Consider the following 8,365-nt stretch of genomic DNA (forward strand, 5'->3'; position numbering starts at 1 on the left):
CGGCTTGGTTTCCGTGGTTCTGTTCTAAACTGGTTTCAATGTTATCTTACTGACCACACTTACTCAGTGTCATGGGCTGGCTCAAGCTCCTCTCTTGTCCCCCTTCACTTTGGTGTCCTTCTGGGCCCTCTCCTCAGTCGCCTCTTTTTCGTTATGCACCATTCCTCTTGCCTCTCTTATTTCCTCTTTTGGTCTTTCTCATCACTTTTATGCTGTCTTGGATGGCAGCCATTATCTCCTTCTAAATCCCTCCAAGACTGAAGTTCTTTTATTTCCTGCTTCTACTATTTCTCTACCTATGTCGCCTCTCGCTCTCTCTTTCCCTCCTTCTTCCCTGAAAACACTTGTATATAGACGTCATACAAATGTCCAATAAAATAAATAAATAAATGTCCTCCTCTGCTAGGAACGTAGGGGTTAGTCTTGATTCTACCTTATGTTTGTCATCTCACATCTTCACTGTTTCCCGTTCCTCTCACTTTCAGATCGATAATATCTGCAAGGCTAGACCTTTTCTTTCTTTTACGGTAACAAAAATTCTTGTCTCCTCTTTGATCTTTTCTCGCTTATTATACTGTTCTTCTCTCCTTCTTGGGCTTCTTGCTACCCATCTTGCTCCCCTACATTTTATCTTTAACTCATCCATTTGCATTCTCTTCTCTCTTTCTTCTCGTGACTCCATTTCCTCTGCTTTAGTCTCTCTCCACTGGCTTCCTTTCGATTTGCATTTGCCTTTCAATTTCCTTTGCCTGGTTTTTAAATGTCTCCACGGTCTTGTCCCTCCCATTCTTTCCTCTCTTATTTCTTTCTATGTCCCCTCACGCTCCCTTCATTCACAATACCTTTTCCTACTTAATGTTCCTCCACCCTGCCTGTGCTAATTCCCACTTTCGATCTTTTTCTCTTCTTGCCCCTAAAAATTGGAACACTCTTCCTCTTCCCCTTTGTTCCCTGTCCTCTCTTCCCCTCTTTCGTTCTTGGCTCAAAACCATCTTTTTACTTTTTGATTCCACTTACTTACCTTTTTGATTCCATTTGTTGACTGCATTTAATTTTTCTGGCTATTTGTTTTATGTACAGCGCTTTGGAGTATAGCACTCTATGAATCAAATTTAAATTCAATAACACACTTTGAGCAAAAAGATGTTTTAGACTAAAGTATATGTTTCACACATTCAGACTTTTTTAATATACCGTGCGAGAAACAAATATCCAGGGTGAATTGTTATTGTCTTTATAATAATTATTAATATGGTATTTATTGAGGGTGCACCTAGCCTCTGGAAGAGGGAGAGCACTTTACAGTTCGTAGGGGGAAGTGCGTGGCAACGGACGTAGATTACAAGGGATCAATGCAAGGGAGCGGAGACCTAACAATGGGTGATAGATCACCTAGTCTCAGGTTAGGTGGGGGGTGGAGGGAAGTGGACCTAGGTGTTAAGGAGGAGCCATTACTTGAAGGGGAGGGTCTTGAACGCTTTCCTTAAATGCAGAAGCGAGGTGGGGTGTCTGGTGGGGATGCGGAGGAGGTTCCAGAGTCTGGGGGGTGTAGACAGAGAAGGCCTATCTTCTGGTTCTTTCCTCCTTGCACCTGACAAGTTCAATTTTGCATCTATCCTGGCTTTGTGTACTTCCATACTGTCTAATATTGCTCACTCGGAAAAATCATTCATTGAATATCCGATTGGGGTAAAGTCAAAACTATTGGACCTGGACCAGATCTTGACTAAGCAAAAACGGAGTTCCTACAATTCGTTTGCAGAAGAGTCAAATGAATACTACAAAAGAGGAACCGTTCTGCCGTACCTTGAGAGGTTTCCTTCGCAGCTGGAGAGGCAACATTTTCTAAGACTTCGTCTGAACCTCTACCCCACGAGGGAGGTCACAGTAGGGAGAATAAAGGCCCGGGAAGAGAGAGTTTTGACTTGTCGGATCTGTGGCAACAGTATTGAAACTTTGAATCAGCTAGTACTGCTGTGCGAGCCTCTAACATCTACAAGAGATAGGCTCTTGGGAGGATTCTTCAGGGAATCTAACACAAAAACGCAGGAGAACTGGTGGGGTCCTTTTAGACGGGGAGGGAGGCTTTCTATGACACCGGCATTGTTACAGTTTGTGAGGGAGATTTTTGCTACCTTGGACGAAAAGCACAATCTGTGACTTTGATTGAATTCTATGTATGAATTCGGGCCTTTGGGTTCAGGGGTCTTTCTGTTTTTGTTTTTTTATTTTTTTCCTGTTTTTCTTCCTTTTCTTTTTCTTCCTTTTTTTTCTTTTTCTTTCGGGAGAAATTCATGTGTTTGTATTGAGTTATCTTGCATCTAAGGTTTAAATTTAAACCAATTGATGTGTAATAAAAAACAAAAAAACATATCCTGGCTTCTGGTGGGTCGTAGGCCTGCAGAAAAGCTGAACTTCACAGCAAGGTAGCTCGAAGACTTGAGGACGATGGCCTTGTAGAAGATGCAACAGCAGTAGCCAAATCAAACATTAGCACGCTTACATTCCCATGGCATTTTTACCTTGGACCAATGTTCCACACTTTTAAGGACAGAGAATTCTGCTATTGTTAATTAGTAATTTGAGGACATCTTTTGGTACCCTAATGATTTTTTCATTTAACAATCAGAGAAGGCTCAAAATGTTTTATGTTCAAACTTCTGGGAGAACATCAAGTGTTCTGTGTCCTGAAACAAAGACTGTGGGGGTCATTACTACCCAGGCGCTAAGTACGCCAACTTTACCACCATGGTGTAAACTTTGTTTACACCATGGTGGATGGCGAATTTACCGCCCCATTCCAAGGTGAGTGGGGCGGTAAATCCCCATTTCCCATTTTCCCTTCCCCATTCCCATTTTTGCCCCATAGGGCATAATGGGAGTGGGGAAGGCGCTAATTACGCCACCGTAAATTACGGTGGCGTAATTAGCATCATGGCGGGTTAGCGCCATGGATTTTAACGGCTGCTAAAAGCAGCAGTTAAAATCAGAATAGGTGTTAAGGGTTAACGACGGCGTTAACCCTTAACGCCTGGGTCGTAATGAGGCCCTGTATAGATTTAGAGACCCACAGCACATCTTTCCCAATTGTACAGTATGTGGCGTGGCAGTGATGAGGGAAAAGATGATTAATGAAGTGGGGGTATTTATTTCGTGCTTTTTTGTTGATGTGGTTGTTATATATTTTGGTGTTGGTGTGTCTGGTAAATCTTATATACAGAAAGGGAATCATTTGGGGTTGCAATGATGTGACCTCAATGCAAACCATGTAGAATTCTCTGATTACCACTGGTGAATCATTAATTCTGTACAGAATTACCCCAGAGCCAGTAGTTACGTGTATGCTACAAAATAATTCATAATGTGTTACCCGTTACTAAACAGTTGTTACAAGGTAGTTGCATAATAATTATATATTCACGAATACAGTGATGCCCATATTTCTCTTCCTTTGGGCGCCACCCGCTGAATAGCTTTTCATTAGAGTGTAGACTGGGAATAGATTATGACCAAATTCGGCTTCTCTATGCACAGGCATGTAGCCCTGGCACTTTGTGACTGCCATGCTTAATGGTGCAATTATGACAGAAGTCACCTTGTGGCTGACCTCAAAGTATGAACAAAAGGGAATGCAGTGCTAATAATGAAAAAAATAACGACACACATTTTAAACGACACCTGAATAATGACAAAAAGTCGAATTCTTTAGTATATGGGGGGTGGGGTAAGGCATTAAAAGGGGGAGGGTAGTTGGGGGAGGGCAGAAAAGCTGTAGAAAAGTGGGGGTTGGCAGTACACAACAAATGGACTTTTTTCGTCATTCGGGTGTCGTTTAAAATGTACGTCATTATTTACGGTGTCGTTATAAAGACATGGAACCGATCAAAAGAGCTGTTCTACCAGAATTAAAAGGGCTTTTGTTGGCATGATGCAGCTCTTGCTGCCTCTGGCCTGCTATCCCAGAAGTGATTTGACGGTTTCAAACATTGTCAAACGTTTTCTCAGCAGTGATATTGCTGGGTGGTACTTGTGTACTAGTTGTAGTTCTACCTCATGGGTCTGCAATATGTGGCTCTCCAGAAGCTTTAGACTACAACTCCCATCAGCCATAACCAGCATAGTGAATAGAGAGGGATCCAGGGAGTCATAGTACAAAACATCTGGAGAGCCACAGGATGCATACACCTGTTGTACCTAAACAAAGTTTCAGTCCTTTTTCTGGAGTTGGTTCCACAAAGGTCATTCATGTGTGCACAGCTTCTGGGAAAGGGTCACAACCTATATAGACAGGTCCAAGCCACTTCAAACCCAAGCTAGGGTCAGGGTTGAGTCCACACTTCTTGGCTTCTGGGAGGTACTGCAGAATTCTAACTCCTATCTGCCCCATAGCTACAAAGACTCCAGGCACTTGGCTGGGCAGTGCATCCCAGCAGACCAGAATCTCCACTCAGAATGGCAGTCAGAAAGAATGCTGGTTTGTCGAACTCTGGTAGCAACTCTTCAGTGTAGCGGAGGACACACATTCACGGATGACACCAATAACATCCTCTTAGCAGAGGAGTCAGGAGTCCTTTTTCTAAAAGGTTGAGGTTTGGTGGGGCAATCTTGATAATTTATAGCCAGAAGCCCTTACTCTCTTGCTGAAAATTTCAAGCCATAAAGCTATAAATCCGCTTATGACAAAAAGTGAGCTTAAGATCATTTTCCGTAGAACCGAAAGTATTGGTCCTCTTGCCTACCTCGGAAAACAAGCTTGTTTCTAAGTGGCATGGGCCATATGAAATACTGGAACGAACAGGAACCTGTACTTGAAAGGTAGCACAACCTGGCAGGAAAAAGAAGGTACACCTATACCTTGCTCCTTTTTTTCCAAACACTGAGGCACACTCAGCTCCAGACTCTTCTTCATCTTGTAAGGATAAAGAACTGAACTGTGCAGCCTTGCCCCACGCTCCTGCACTCTCCTATGCACCTGATCTAAGAGCAGAGATGGTGCACGGCCAAGATGCCATTGGCATGTGTATATATGGGCAATATTGGATACATTCATTACAATCATTTAAACATGGTCTGAATGAATTAGGGGATGTTCATGAGTACATCTGTAAAGGGGGTGGAAATACCACCTAGGGGTTGAGCTAACAGGCTGCTCCAGTCCTTGATTGTATGTATGTATTGTATGGGCCAGAAGGATAGCTCGGGGACAACGCGTTTGTCTTGGAAGCAAGACAACACAGAGCAACATATGTTTGAATCGCGGTTCTGTGCTTAGAGACTGGTCTCGGGCATTAAGTGCGTTATATAAGATTAATTAATTACTCATGTATGTATTTATGGCATTCCAATAGCTCAAACCTAGCTACAAAGGCAATGAAACCCTGTAGAAAAAAGGGCACACTAGCGAGAATGTACAAGGGGATCAGAGGGAAGGGAAATCAGGACACAGGTGCATCACTCGCCTAATCATCTCTCCTACTTCCTTGGGGGCAGGGGACCAGGTGTGACATCAGGTAAACATTCCCAAGAAGGCTCATAAGCGCGTGTTTGCTCTGTTCATGTCAGCTGAATTGAATGAAAAATGTGAACATCTTCAAACGTACACCTAAGCAATAAGCCCTGGGCCCTGGGGCCCATAGTTACAGGCCCAAGCGAAGCAAGGGCTTAACGCAGGCCCCGGGGCATTACCTGAAGAGGTAATGTCCCCACACCCCAACGAGGGGCTTATTGCTATTAGTACTACAACCCGTTAGACCGGGTACTGATAGCTGCTTGGTGCTTGGCTTCCAGCAGGGGAGACCAGGCACAGGAGAAAGATAGGCAGGGATGCCACAGGTGAAAGTTCATCGGATGCCACAGAAGAAGGTTCATGGATGCCGCACATGAAAGTTCATCAATTCTTATTTGGGATGCCCTTAATCTTTGGCAGCCACTGCTGTGGCACACCCCCAGCTCGCGTTCTGATTTGCAAAAGTAAATCTGGCTATGCAAAGACTTTTTGTGCAGGGACACTTATGTGACATTGATCCACATGCAGAATTGTGCAGGCATACTTTCCCTTTATCTTTTCTGCTGAATCCACACCTAACAAGTAATGGTCAGGCATCATCTCTGTCTTGGTCTTTCCTCCTTGGACTGACATTCTTACCACCCAGCACCCAGTGTTCTTGCACACAGCTAGCGCAAGGACTGGTGCCTAGGTGTGCTCTCCTGGGATTCCCCTGTTGGTGTTGTCAATCAAGAAGTGATGGAGCTGGCCCCCTGGAGCTGCTGGCATTGAAGCTCATTGGTTTGCCTGATGGCCTCTGCAAGAGCAGAGATGCCCGCTGTCATTTCATGCACTCGTTGCCCAAATGCTGTCAGTGTGACTGTACTGGCGGTTGAGACACTCTGGGTCCTTGCATTGTCCCTCGCCATCCTGCGTGTTGCCCCCTGTATGCTATTGCGTATCGGCTGTAAATGTCTGCAGTGGGTGTGGCCAATGGACTCCCATCTCCCTCTGTCTTTGTTCCATTTCCCCCAGCCTCTGCATCAGCATGGTGATTGTAGCTGTAGGCTGTTGTGGTGAGGGGGTGTGCTGTCGGCGTGGGCTGTCGACAGGGGAGCCAAGTGAGGGTGTGTCAGTGTCTGGCTCTGGCGTATGCATGCACCGGTGGCGTGGTGGGCTCTCAGGTCTGGTGGAGGTCTGCTGGTGGAGACTGAGCCCAGGGGTTTGTGACACTGCTGCATGATCTGCATCAAGGCTGCTGTCTCCCTGTGTCTCCAGGGTCACTGCACTGGGTGGCGTGTCCTCTGTGGCGGTGTCCACAGCTGCAGAGGTGTGGCTGGGATTGGCGTGATCCTGGTGGGCTGGGCGGGGTGTGTGGGCCTTCTCCTTCTGCGATGCAGAGTGTCTTGCTGTCACTTCCACCTTTGTGTGGCGTGTCTGCCTCATTGTGGGCAGGGTGGTGGTGGTGCCTGTGTGCCGGGACGTCACACTCACAGACTCTTCTGGTGCTGCTTGTGTGCCTGAAGGAGACATAGGAGATGGCGTCAGGTCTCATTCCCCCCACGTGTTTTGGCATGCATGGCATTCAAAACATGGTGATGAGTAGGGCCCTGGGAAATTGGGATGATGGACATCGTTGGTCAGGGGTGTTTACAAGTCGATACACAATGATGGTGATGGGTGCAGATATGGGGGGGGGGTGTCACATAGGGTGTTTGCATTTGGCCTGTGTGTGGAGGTGGCAAGATGTCAGTGCTGGGGCAACTGTTGTCTGGCATGCATGCTTCTGATCCCCATGCACCTACGTCACCTCTGCAGGTGTAATTCAGATTGGGGGGGTGGCAGGGTACATGGCACTGGCAGGTCGCTATGGGGCACTGCTGTGCTCCTGCCATGGGTGTGTGGTGCTTGGCACTTGGATGTGTCCCTTGGTTGCCCTCATCACTGCCATGACTCACAGGGGTGGCCTTGGTGCACTGGTACATGGATGCTGCAGTAGGTACATGATGTGGCACCCACTCACTGCACCCTGTCGCAATGCCCGGCTCATGGGTCTGTTCACTGGGGCATCCTGTGCTAGGCTGTCATTGTTGCAAGCACATGTGTTGGGGGGAAGGGTTGACTCACCTTCTACCTCCTGGCTGCCGGCACCCACCTCTGCACCTCCAAATTCCCTTGATGGCCTCCATGTCCAGCACAGAGCTACACTTCTCCTCCCATGCGGTTAGAACAAGTGCTGCCACAGTCCCTCTGCCAGTGGCCATGCTCTCCTGCCAGAGCTGGGACAGCCGTCCCCAGACCCTGACACGCAGGTCATTCCAGCGTTTGTGACATTCTTTGCTGTCCTGGAGGACGCTGGACACTGCTGCCACCTTCTCGCTGATCATGTGCCAGATGGCTGTCAGGCGCTGTGCAGATGTTTTTCGCTGCCTAGACCCATAGAGCTCATTGTGTCGTGCTACCACCTCATCAGCAAGCACCACCCCTCCCCCTCACTGAATTTGAGTTTGCAGATTAGACTTTGGGTCACCTTGCCTCTGACCCACTCCTGCAACGTTCTGTCTGGTTTGCTGGTCTGGATGGCTACAGGAACTTCTGATATTTAATGGATTGTGATTTTCAAAATGGCTGCCACAGAGCTTCCTGTTTCGGCAGTGAAGCATTTCCTGCCGGCGCTAATAGCGCTGGCAACAGGCGATAATGCTATTTGTGCCAGGTTTTTCTGCAGTAGCCCGTGTTTCAATGCTATTTACGCCACGCGCATACACCGTTAACACCGGAGCCCAATGCGCGTGCCCGCAATGTTGTGATGCAGTGCTATTTGTGCCAGGAGTCATGGCCTTAACGCTATTTCCGCTCAAAGGTAATAATGCCCGCGTA

Source organism: Ambystoma mexicanum, chromosome 4p (genome assembly GCF_040938575.1).
Source record: "Ambystoma mexicanum isolate Mex_15411 chromosome 4p, UKY_AmexF1_1, whole genome shotgun sequence".
Classification (NCBI taxonomy): Eukaryota; Metazoa; Chordata; class Amphibia; order Caudata; family Ambystomatidae; genus Ambystoma; species Ambystoma mexicanum.